General features: G+C 33.0%; 2 pseudogenes; both read right to left on the minus strand.

The window, feature by feature from the left end:
* Positions 1 to 1,024: 1,024 nt before the first annotated feature.
* On the minus strand, positions 1,025 to 5,058 carry LOC128164048 (uncharacterized; annotated as a pseudogene).
* A 306-nt stretch (positions 5,059 to 5,364) lies between these two features.
* LOC128192636 (uncharacterized) lies at positions 5,365 to 5,896 on the minus strand (annotated as a pseudogene).
* Positions 5,897 to 11,439: the final 5,543 nt, after the last annotated feature.

Genomic DNA, 11,439 nt, shown 5'->3' on the forward strand with positions numbered 1-11,439 from the left:
CTATGCAAGTTTGGTGAAGTTGGGACCAGTAGTAACTTAGAAATGGCTATCAAAGGGCACCTGCAACAAAAACTTTAACCTGCTCGAAAAACCTAACTTCATCTAGCATCCGAAACCTTCGGCTCAGATTCAGCATTCAAGCCTGTCAGGTGCAAAAGTATCATAAGACACACCATCCATGCAAGTTTGGTGAAGTAAGGACCAGTAGTAAGTAAGATATAATCATCAGAGGGCACCTGCTCCAAAAACTTTAACCAGCTCTAAAAACCTTAACCTCATCCAGCATCCGAAACCTATGGCTCAGATTCAGCATTCAAGCCTGTCAGGTGCATCAGTATCATAAGACACACCATCTATGCAAGTTTGGTGAAGTTTGGACCAGTAGTAACTTAGAAATGGCTATCAAAGGGCACCTGCAACAAAAACTTTAACCTGCTCCAAACACCTTAACCTCCTCCAGCATCTGAAATTCAGATTGAAATTGAGATTCAGCATCCAAGTCTCTCAAGTCCATTAGTAGGTCCAGATGCATCATTCATGCAAGTTTGGTGAAGATAGGACAAGTAATAAGTTAGATACAGGACCTGCAACAAAAACTTTAACCAGGTCCGGACGCCGACGCCGACGCCGACGCCGAGGGTATAGCATAAGCTCCCCCCGACTTCGTCTCGGTGAGCTAAAAAGTGATCAGAAAAGCTCTCTTGAGCTTACAGCTCAGGTGAGTTAAAAAAATGAAAGAGCTAAAAAGTTGTAACATCCTTTTTTCCTTAATATTGACATTATTGAGCACATAATTAGCTGCAGAACTGTAGCTCCACAGAAAATTCGGGTTGACTGACCATCAAACCAAATTTTCCTCAGAGCTAGCCTACAGTTCTGCAGCTATAATCGATACACATGTATATACAAACTAAGACTAGTGTAATCTTTTAAAAGTTTTTTTTTCAAATGAAATCTATCTCATTGTTGACCATTCATAAAAAAAACTTTAAATGGTTTGATGTTAATTTTATAATTGAGAAAGTTAACTAAAGGTATTAAATTGTACCTTGTTCGAGGTGGTCACCTGCAGGGTCAACTGTCTGAGAAACTGAAGACATGCTTGGAGCTAAGAAATAATTAAATGCTTCCAATAAGAGAATATACAGTAGTCAATGGAAACTACCATAGCAAGTTAACAAGTCATAAATCTTTAACATTTAAAATGATTTCATCTGATATAACAATCAAGGTTGATTGGTTTTCCACTTCTTCTTTTTTGAAGAATTAAAAATTTTAAATAATAATCAAATTGCAAATCACCATCTGTATCAATACCCCCTGTAGACCAGAGAGATGTGGCTCTCCATCTGCAAGACGCAGAAATGTCTCCTCTCCTTGTGTGAGAGGGGGGAGAGGGGGACCACCACCAGTTTTTGGGCGTTTAACTCCATCCAGCTTTTCTTTGCCTATGACAATATATAGTATAAAGTAAAAACTACTAAAAAATATGAATGTAATATAATTTGTCTATAATCAGTATAAACCAACAATCTGATACCAATCATAAATGCCTCTTTTAAAACAACTCATTTATCTTTTCCATGCATTTTAATTATAAATTTAGACCTTCATCTTGCTCTTCATATATAATATGTAATTTATATGTTGCCTTATATACAGGCATGGGGTAATCGAGTAATCGTATTCGATTGTAATGATTACTCTTTTTCAAGTAATCGACAGTAATCTGTAATCGAAGAGATTTTCGATTACTTGTAATCGTAATTTAATCGATTACAGCTAAAACGTTCAGTGTAATTATAATTACTTTTTTGATTTCTTACGATTACTCTTTACATAAACATATTGTGAAGCACTTATTGTATTAAAAAATACTCATCAAGTGTTGTTTATAATACAATTCATCGAATAAAATTGTTTATATTCATTTTTATGATTTTCCACTTTCACTTAAAATATAAATGTTGGTTCACATGTCATTGAGTACATAATCAGATAATCAGTTTACTCCATGTTTCACACTTCTTTGCAGATTTTTTTTTTTATTATTTAACATAGTGTGGCTCCGAAAAACCACTAAGCTACTGACAATTATTAGAGAGAGAGACAGAGAGAGAGAGAGAGAGAGAGAGAGAGAGAGAGAGAGAGAGAGAGAGAGATTCAATTCTCGTATTACCAATAACAACCAAATATGGCTAAAGGTGCAAGGTCAAGATTTCATCTAAACTCGTAAACGTCCAGGAAAAAAAACTTGTTTACATGACAGAGCTCTAATATATATATAATTGCTTATAATTTGACATTTGAATAAGCAGTAGAAATTATTATTATTTATTTCAACTTTGAACAATAAGCTCATCTGCATTAAACATAATAACATTTATAAACATATGCGAGGCACGCAAAATGCGAAGCCAGTAGGCTTCAGAGTCTCTGCAGAGCGTGCACTCTCGCTATGGAGAACAACATACAGCTTTCATATATGTTCACATCATATAAGATATTGTGAGATACAATAAATATATATAATACTAAAATTATGATTTACCAATTGTAATAGAAAAAAAAATTGTATAGTTTTAACTAGAGCAATGAATTTCTGAACATAGTTGCATAGTGAAGATATTTACCAAGGTTACATAACTCTTTGGTATTGTTTGAACTTAATAACTGAACAAGTTTGAACACAGATGGTTTTTTAACATAATAATTCTTATTGTTATATTCAGTAGTATATTCTCACTATATAACTCTATATAGACGAATAGTCAATAATTGTAATATTAGCTCGTCCGAAAAATATTGACCGGTCAATATTTTTTTGATATTGACCGGCTAGGAATAATATCTAGAGAACATTCCCTCTATTTCAAACATTCGCCTCTGATTTGTGGATTCGTAAACGATGACGTAAATAATTCTTCGCGACTCCAAAACAAGGTGACGTCATAATAGAGAGTCAGTAAATAACGGACGCGCAATGCGACGGTTTGCTATCATAACGGATATAAGGATTTGCGAATTGCTGTGAAGTAAAATCAGGTAGAACATCTGTATGTTAATTCTTACGGTCGGCGGAATATCACCAGTGACCGTTTGATGCAGAGGATATTTTGGAAATGAACTTCGACAAAATTGAATTCGTAAGTTCTTTGTTGAGCTGAGAAAATTACAGCGATCAGTTTTCAATTACTTTCTTAAATTTTGGTTTGTTTCTTCATATAACAAAACAAATGTTGACTGTGTTTTCGGGCAACATTGATTACATTAGCCCCCTTGGGACGAAAATATTGCCCTCCACTTCGCGTCGGGCAATATTTCATCCCTCGGGGGCTAATATAATCAATGTTGCCCTCAACCCCAGTCAATATTTGTATAATGTATCTTGATCTTAGTGAATTGTAAAGTGGGCATTTTAACACAAAGTGAAAAACATCTTCAATGTCGTTGTGATTACAAAAAATACATTTTCTTTCATTTCTGGCAATGTTTTTATACCTTCCAGACTCAACTGCTAATGAATGAGATTCTAATCTATACTTTGTAATACATCTTCTAAATTTCTTAGGTATAGGTTTGAGTAAATAAGACTGCATGCAAAAATTATCTATCAAATGTGAAAAAATATAACATTTTGGAGAGTTATTGATAACAGCATACAATTCCTGACATTGAACATCTATTATTCTTTTCTTTATAATTGGAAAATGTTTTTGGAACACAAGGTATTCTTGGTGTTCCCATAATTATAAAATGTTATTTTATGAAGATTGAAATATGAAGTCTCAAATTTTCATATCATTCATAATGAAAATACCCCTTTAACTCTAAAACCAAATTAACTTGAAGAGTTTTTATATGATATGTTCAGAACAGGTACCATGCGCATTTTAATAAAAATTTTTCTAAAGTATTCTATTAATAATCGATTACATGTTATAAAGTAATCGACTACTGGACAAAAATGAGTCTCAGTGTAATCAATAAATAATCGATTTTACAAAATTCCCCGAAGTGATCGATTATAAATCAATTACTTTTTTAAGTAATCGTGTCCATGCCTGTTATATATAAACAAAGGTCTAGTTTCAATTAAATTGTATTCTGACCATGATACTTGTATATAATTTATATGCATTTAAAACTTATGCTAAAAAAATACTCCCCACCCCAAAAAGAAAAAGAAAAATGAAGTGTCAAATTTGTGTCGCATTAGAACATATTAACTATTTTTTCTTCAAATCATCAACCATTTAAAAAATGTTTTATTAAGTGATGCTCTTAATTGTTAAGAATTTCCTGTTCCTGGTGACAACAAATGTTTGAAAAAAAAATAGTTATGCTCTCAATAAATTAGATCATATCAAGTAAAATTTGGCAATATTTCATATAATCATTTAATTATTTGTTATGAATCCATATTCATACAGATCCTACTCTTTTAAATTAAAATGAATTCATACTTACTTCTTGATTTGACATTATAATATTTTTTCTTAACCTCCTCCCAGGTCCTCCTTTTGGTGTTGTATAGTCTACAATATTCAAGAAATACATGATCCACCCCTTTATTAGTGTCCACAAAGCAGAGATAAAAATAGATCAGTCAGTTGCGGTGGGTTTTTTTCTTCTGATAACCAATGCATCTATCCTTTTTTCTCATAATTAGTTTGTCTTTCTTTTAAGCACCTCAGTGTATATTTCGTAAAACGTTTCTTGTATAAATTTATTCAGTTAATTGTGTGTATACGGGCAAAGAAGAATCACTTCGACGATGTTCTTGTAAACCGATACGAATTTGTCAACTATATATTCTAAATTTTATACAAACGAGTATAGTTTTCCGGCAAAATTTCATACTAACGAATTCAATTTATCGGCAATCAGTTGCCATTCCCTTTCTCGCGTTACTTTTAGCTTTCCGTTGGCCCCGCTCCCTTTCATCAAGCCGAACAATGCCCCCGATCTTGTTTTAACTTCCTCAATCAACATCACTTCCTCGTCATCTTGCCAATTCTGAGATCGGCGTTTACCCGTAATTGCTTTGTCGTCCATTTTTGTTTTTTTAAATGAAAAAGCAGACGATAAGAGGGTATACTTACGTTTTGTTTACACGTTGTCCAATGCGTTTTATTGCTTTTTCAACACTAGAGAGTTCCATGGGGCCGCTTCATGCGTTGAAAAAATCCGCGAATACCGTCTCGCGAGAACATAAATTTGAAAAAATTCTCAACTCAAGTCTTGAGAATTACTCAGCTAAGAATATTCTCAAGTAGCTTTATGGCGGTGGTTTTGAGAATATTCTTAGCTGAGTAATTCTCAAGACTTGAGTTGAGAATTTTTTTGAGAATTCTCAAAGTTTTATGGCGGTGGACCCTGGCAAGTGTCACTTATTTCGTTGATCATAATTTTGTGGATATAACCTTCCTAGTTGAGTCCCCGAATATACTGCCAGTAACACTGCATCTTACAAGAATCCTCCGTCCTGTGGCTACTGTAAAGGAGGTATTTCTCAATGTCATTGATGGTCACCTTGGGATAACTGCAAGACTTTCCAGACCAACCAGATTTTAAGTCCGATATGTTAGGAACGTTGTCGGCACATAAGAACGGGGGTACAACAACATGTTCTTCAGCGACAGGTTGATCAGTAGAGTTATTTTGGTCGCATCGCGAGTGTATACTGTCATCAACACGCTGGGCAAGTGTCAGTTTGCTACCATTAATTTTCAAGTGATTTAACCTTAGAGAATTCTGAATTTCTGTTTTTGTGAAATTAAGAACATCTTACACAGTTGTTTTAGGTGATAAGGGCAACGATCTCGTAGACGAAATAATCGAATTCGTCATGGGTGGGATAATTTAAAAATTCAGCGGCTTGTTACTTGTAAACCGGGTGTAAATATTACCTTCCCGCAAGAACAACTAGAAATACGAAAAGACAAAATATGAAATGCATGCAAATAAATCTCGCTACGTTAAATCTTAAAAATTTCTCTTGTTGCTGAGTCATAGAGCCTTTTTTTTTTAATTTTGTGTTCATGAACTAATGATAAAATTAATTATTTGTTCATGAATAAAAAAAATTGATGCATCCATGTTTATTCATGAACAACTCATTACATATCTTTAAAGTACATGAAACTCTGGTAAGAAAGTTTTTAAAGGAACTCACTAATTGTTTGACAACCGAAGTATTTATTGCAGATTTCGTGATTCTGACAGTTACATTGATTTTTACATTGATATCCAAAATAATCATCGGTGCATGGCTCTGAACAGTTAAACCCATGGGCTCCAAAACATTCTATATAAGAAAAAACATTACACAAAATACATGGATTTCTTCAGTTACACATTTATGTACAAGAAAATTTATTTTTACGAAACATTAAACATACCTTCACATATCCCCTCGTGTCTATAATATCCTGTGCAGCATTTAATACTTTCACTGTAATAATTTTTATTTTTAAATGTTATTACGCAAAAGCTCGTAGAGAATACATGTAGTTAACTATTTCCATAGGAAACACATTTTTAACCAAAGCCTTTAAAAGAACGCAAGTCATTTTTAAGATTTGAAATAATAATCTATCAAAATCTGACTTAGTAAAACTTATGAAATAATTCGAACATTACTTACTCTCCTTTGCAGGTATTATTCGTAGAATTAGTGCCGTTACTTTGTACTTGCATGTACTGCACAACCAACATAGTTGTTAACGCGTATTTTCGCATTTTCGCATTGAAGCCAATGATCTTTCTGCAACGAAAAACTTTTTTCCTTGTGTTTATATCTGAGCATTTATTATTTTAAATGATCAGACATCACGTGATTTATTTTCATGGCAGTCGGCCAAAATAAAAGCAAACTATATGTACATGAAGAGAACCGGTAACATGTGTTTGAATCTAAATTTTATGAAATAAAATATCATTTTTACAGAAGAAGTTTTTGATATTCTGTTGCTATTGTTAAATCAGTATATCATAGCTATTTTGAAAAGTTACATAGTATGACAATGAGCAAACATTAAAAAGTTTTAACCACGCGTTCTTTTGTAACTAGATTAATTCCTTTTACTAACACCGCCAACAATTGATATTTTATATAAACTTTATATACATACACTTTTAAACTCATATTTTGTTTATATATGAAACTTGAAGAACATGGACACTGTGATCTCTGTAGTGGAATAGAAATCCACCAATAAATATATGCCACTTTAAATCGTAACTTACTAATCGCCAGACAACCGAAATATTTCTTGCAGATCTCATGCTTTTGACAATCACACGAGTGTTAACACTGATATCCAAAGTAGTTATTATTGCACGGCATTAAACAGTCAGGTCCAGCGGCTCCGAAACATTCTATTATACAATAGATTGCAGAAACATATTCATAGCCTATATTTTTCGTGTAATGAATTTGATAATTTAAAAAAACAATGTCAATCAAACAGGATGCATCTTTACATATTCTATCGTCATTATAACATTCTGTACAGTGTTTAATACTCCCACGGAAATGATATTTTTTTTATCTTAAAGGGGAAGGAAAGTCAAAAACATAATTTATTTATTTTAATTAAGTGGTGTAAATTATCACATGTGGTCATGCTGTTTTGAAAATAAAATACGTAATTAAGCTTTAATGAACGTTTGAAAATGGAGAAATCGTATTTACTGGAGGCTGACATGATGTAGAACTCTTTTGTATGAAAAACCCAAATAATAAATAATTATTTTGACGTCACACCATCTATTCCGGTTTGGGTTACATATACAAATGAATGTACACAGTGCTCTGAATATAATTAACGCTGGTTTATGCCTTTCTGTTACTCAAATAATCGACTAAACAAAATTGATAATGTTTCAGTTCACACGTCAATCTTAAGAATAAATACATGTATCAATATATGCATTTTTATAAGTAAATGACAGCTGCTAATCTGCTATCATTCAAAGTCAAGTTCTTCGCTAACTGAATAAATGTTATAATTGTAATTGGGATGTTTAAAATTCATTCTTTAAAGTCGGAATTACCATGTCGAAATAACGACGGCAGACATTTTCGATGATACTTGGCATCTGTTGACAATTTTCACATTTACGCGGAGGTTTCTCCGACACTAACCTCCGCTTTTAGATTTCAACGAACATGCTCCATATGACGTTAGTTTGTAATTTAGTGGAAAGTCAAAGGTAAAAGAACGGTCTCAAATCAATATCATTTCAAATTTTCCAGAACTTGGCATTTACAGCGAATATCACGATTTACTAATACTGATGTTATGTTGATAAGACAAACCAGAATAGATGGTGTGACGTCATAGATTAAAGTTCAGTGGCAGCCCCCGTGGCGGCGGAAAATTAATTTTTAAGCGATCGATTTTCTTGATTTATTGATTGTTCCGGGGTTTTTAATGAAAATAAATACGATTTACAATTATAGGAGAGGAAAATTAATTGATTTATTGTACAGCATATTTTTAGTTTCCTTCCCCTTTAAAAATTTCATTTTATTTAACAAACGTTCACTGCAAGTTAACAGTTTTAACCTAATTCTTTAAAAGATTGACACCATTCTAAAAGTTTGAAAAGTATTTCTAAATCATCAGTCTAAGCAAAACACTGAATGTAATAAATTAATCATAGCTTACTTTTCTTTTCCAAAGACGTTGGTCGTAGAATAAGTTACTTTTATTTGCACTTTTATGAGCTGCACAACCAACAACATTTTTAACGCACATGTTAGCATGTTTGCAATAAGCGCGGAAATCTTTCTAAATAGAAATATGAATTCCCTGTGATAAAGGACTTTAAAGGATAAAGGACGAGTATTTAAAACGGGATCATTAATCACCTGATTTATATATATTTACGTTTTCCATTGTCTTTGCCTGTGATAACAGTACGCATCGATTTTGTACTATAAAACCCATAACTTCAAATTGCATATAATTGGGGCGCCAGCGGGATTTGCTAATCGTACAATGGCTTAAACTTATATAAATATAAGAAATAAGGAATCATTCTTTGAATATTATGAGGTGATAATTTCGGTCGGGGCGTTATCAAATCTATCATAAAACCCTTCGGACTCTATTAGATTTGATCACGCCCTGACCAAAATTATCCCCTCATAATACACAAGGAATCATTCCTTATTCCTTAATATAATTTACATTCTACTGTGTTGTTTTTATTAAATTCTGTGATCTTTAAATGCCTCCAAATGCACAAACTTTTCACTGGGTACTCGAAGGTTAAAATGATGAGTTTTATTATGACGTCACACACGTTGAACGCTGTAAACTGCAACATCACAAGGGGCTTTATTGAATTTGATCACGCCCCGACCAAATTATCTCCTCAAAATACACAAAGAATGATTCCTTAATCATTTAATATTTATTCGTTTGATGAGATATCGGCGCTTTTGATTGGTTGAAAAATTTCTTTGATACCTGCATCAATAAAATTTTTGCCGGATCTACTTTTCTCAACTGTTCTGATCTAACACTATTTATAGAACGGGAATTTCCAAGATAAACACTGTCAACAAAATGTAAAGTTGTGTCTGTTTTATTGTCAGCAAACAAAATGCAATCTTGTAAATATAAATACTTGAAAGTTTAACCTTCAAAAATAAATTAAACACATTATTTGATTCACGAAATAGAAAATTAAGCGTCTTCTCACGATTTCGTCTGCTTGAGATCAATCAACATTTACAGCGAGGCTGGCTGTTCCTTTTCCAGGAATATTATTATAACGAACTTATAGGCCTATAAACTTTCACGGTAACACTGCTGTTCAAATTTGGTAACTATAATTTTAAAATTTACACACGTACATGATCGGTCATCAGAATAAGCGTCGTAAAGAAAAGCTATGAGTAAAGCATCAACTCCTTCGGCGCATTCCAAGCGGCAGATATCCCATTTAAGTACATCACTGGCTAGTTAGTTACCACAACGTTTACAAAAGTCGCTTATACATACTATTCTTTGTCGACATATCAACTATTTTCATCCACGATCGCCTCTCCTTGGATGGTTATGTCAAGTTGCATATTCCAGCGATCTCACATGATAACTAGTTTTATTACGAATTTCAGCACAGTGAATAATATCACAAGCTATCGCATGTATTTTCCTTTTGTTTTCAATTCAGCCGGTTCAGATTTTAACCCATTATTTGTGTTTAATCCATTAATTCAACTCAGTAGCTCTGCATCAGCCGAAGGTGCATCCATTTTGAATATTGTTGCTTTTGTTGTTTTGTATTCATACGCGCCGCTTCATTTACATTATTTACATTTTTGATCAATGACACTTCACATTTTTTTTTATTTGAAAATGTTTTATTAAATGATAAGAAATGAAGATAATAATTTTTCTATTGATCGACGTATCAAAGAAAAAATTGACCGGAAAACTTTTTCATCAATGCGCTACGCGCATTGATGAAGTTTTCCGGTCAATTTTTTCTTTGATACGTCGATCAATAGAAAAATTATTATCTTCATTTCTTAATTCCTTAATATAATTTACATTCTACTGTGTTTTTCCATCAAATTCTGTGATCATTAAATGCACAAACCTTCACTGGGTACTCAAAAGTTTAAATGATGAGTTTTATTATGACGTCACAAGCGTTGAACGCTGTATCATTTAATATTTATTCGTTTGATGAGATATCGGCGCTTCTGATTGGTCGAAAAATTTCTTTGATACCTGCATCAATAAAATTTTAGCCGGATCTACTTTTCTCAACTGTTCTGATCTAACACTATTTATAGAACGGGAATTTCCAAGATAAACACTGTCAACAAAATGTAAAGTTGTGTCTGTTTTATTGTCAGCAAACAAAATGCAACCTTGTTAATATAAAAACTTGAAAGTTTAACCTTCAAAAATAAACAAAACACATTATTTGATTCACGAAATAGAAAATTAAGCGTCTTCTCACGATTTCGTCTGCTTGAGATCAATCAACATTTACAGCGAGGCTGGCTGTTCCTTTTCCAGGAATATCATAACGAACAGATAGGCCTATAAACTTTCACGTTAACACTGCTGTTCAAATTTGGTAACGATCATTTTTAAATTTACACACGTACATGATCGGTCATCAGAATAAGCGTCGTAAAGAAAAGCTATGAGTAAAGCATCAACTCCTTCGGCGCATTCCAAGCGGCAGATATACCATTTAAGTACATCACTGGCTAGTTAGTTACCACAACGTTTACAAAAGTCGCTTACACAGACTATTCTTTGTCGACATATCAGCTATTTTCATCCACGATCGCCTTTCCTTGGATGGTTATGTCCAGTTGCATATTCCAGCAATCTCACATGAAAACTAGTTTTATTACGAGTTTTTCTGCACAGTGAATAATATCACAAGCTATCGCAT

The sequence above is a fragment of the Crassostrea angulata genome, chromosome 1 (assembly GCF_025612915.1).
Source record: "Crassostrea angulata isolate pt1a10 chromosome 1, ASM2561291v2, whole genome shotgun sequence".
NCBI lineage: Eukaryota > Metazoa > Mollusca > Bivalvia > Ostreida > Ostreidae > Magallana > Magallana angulata.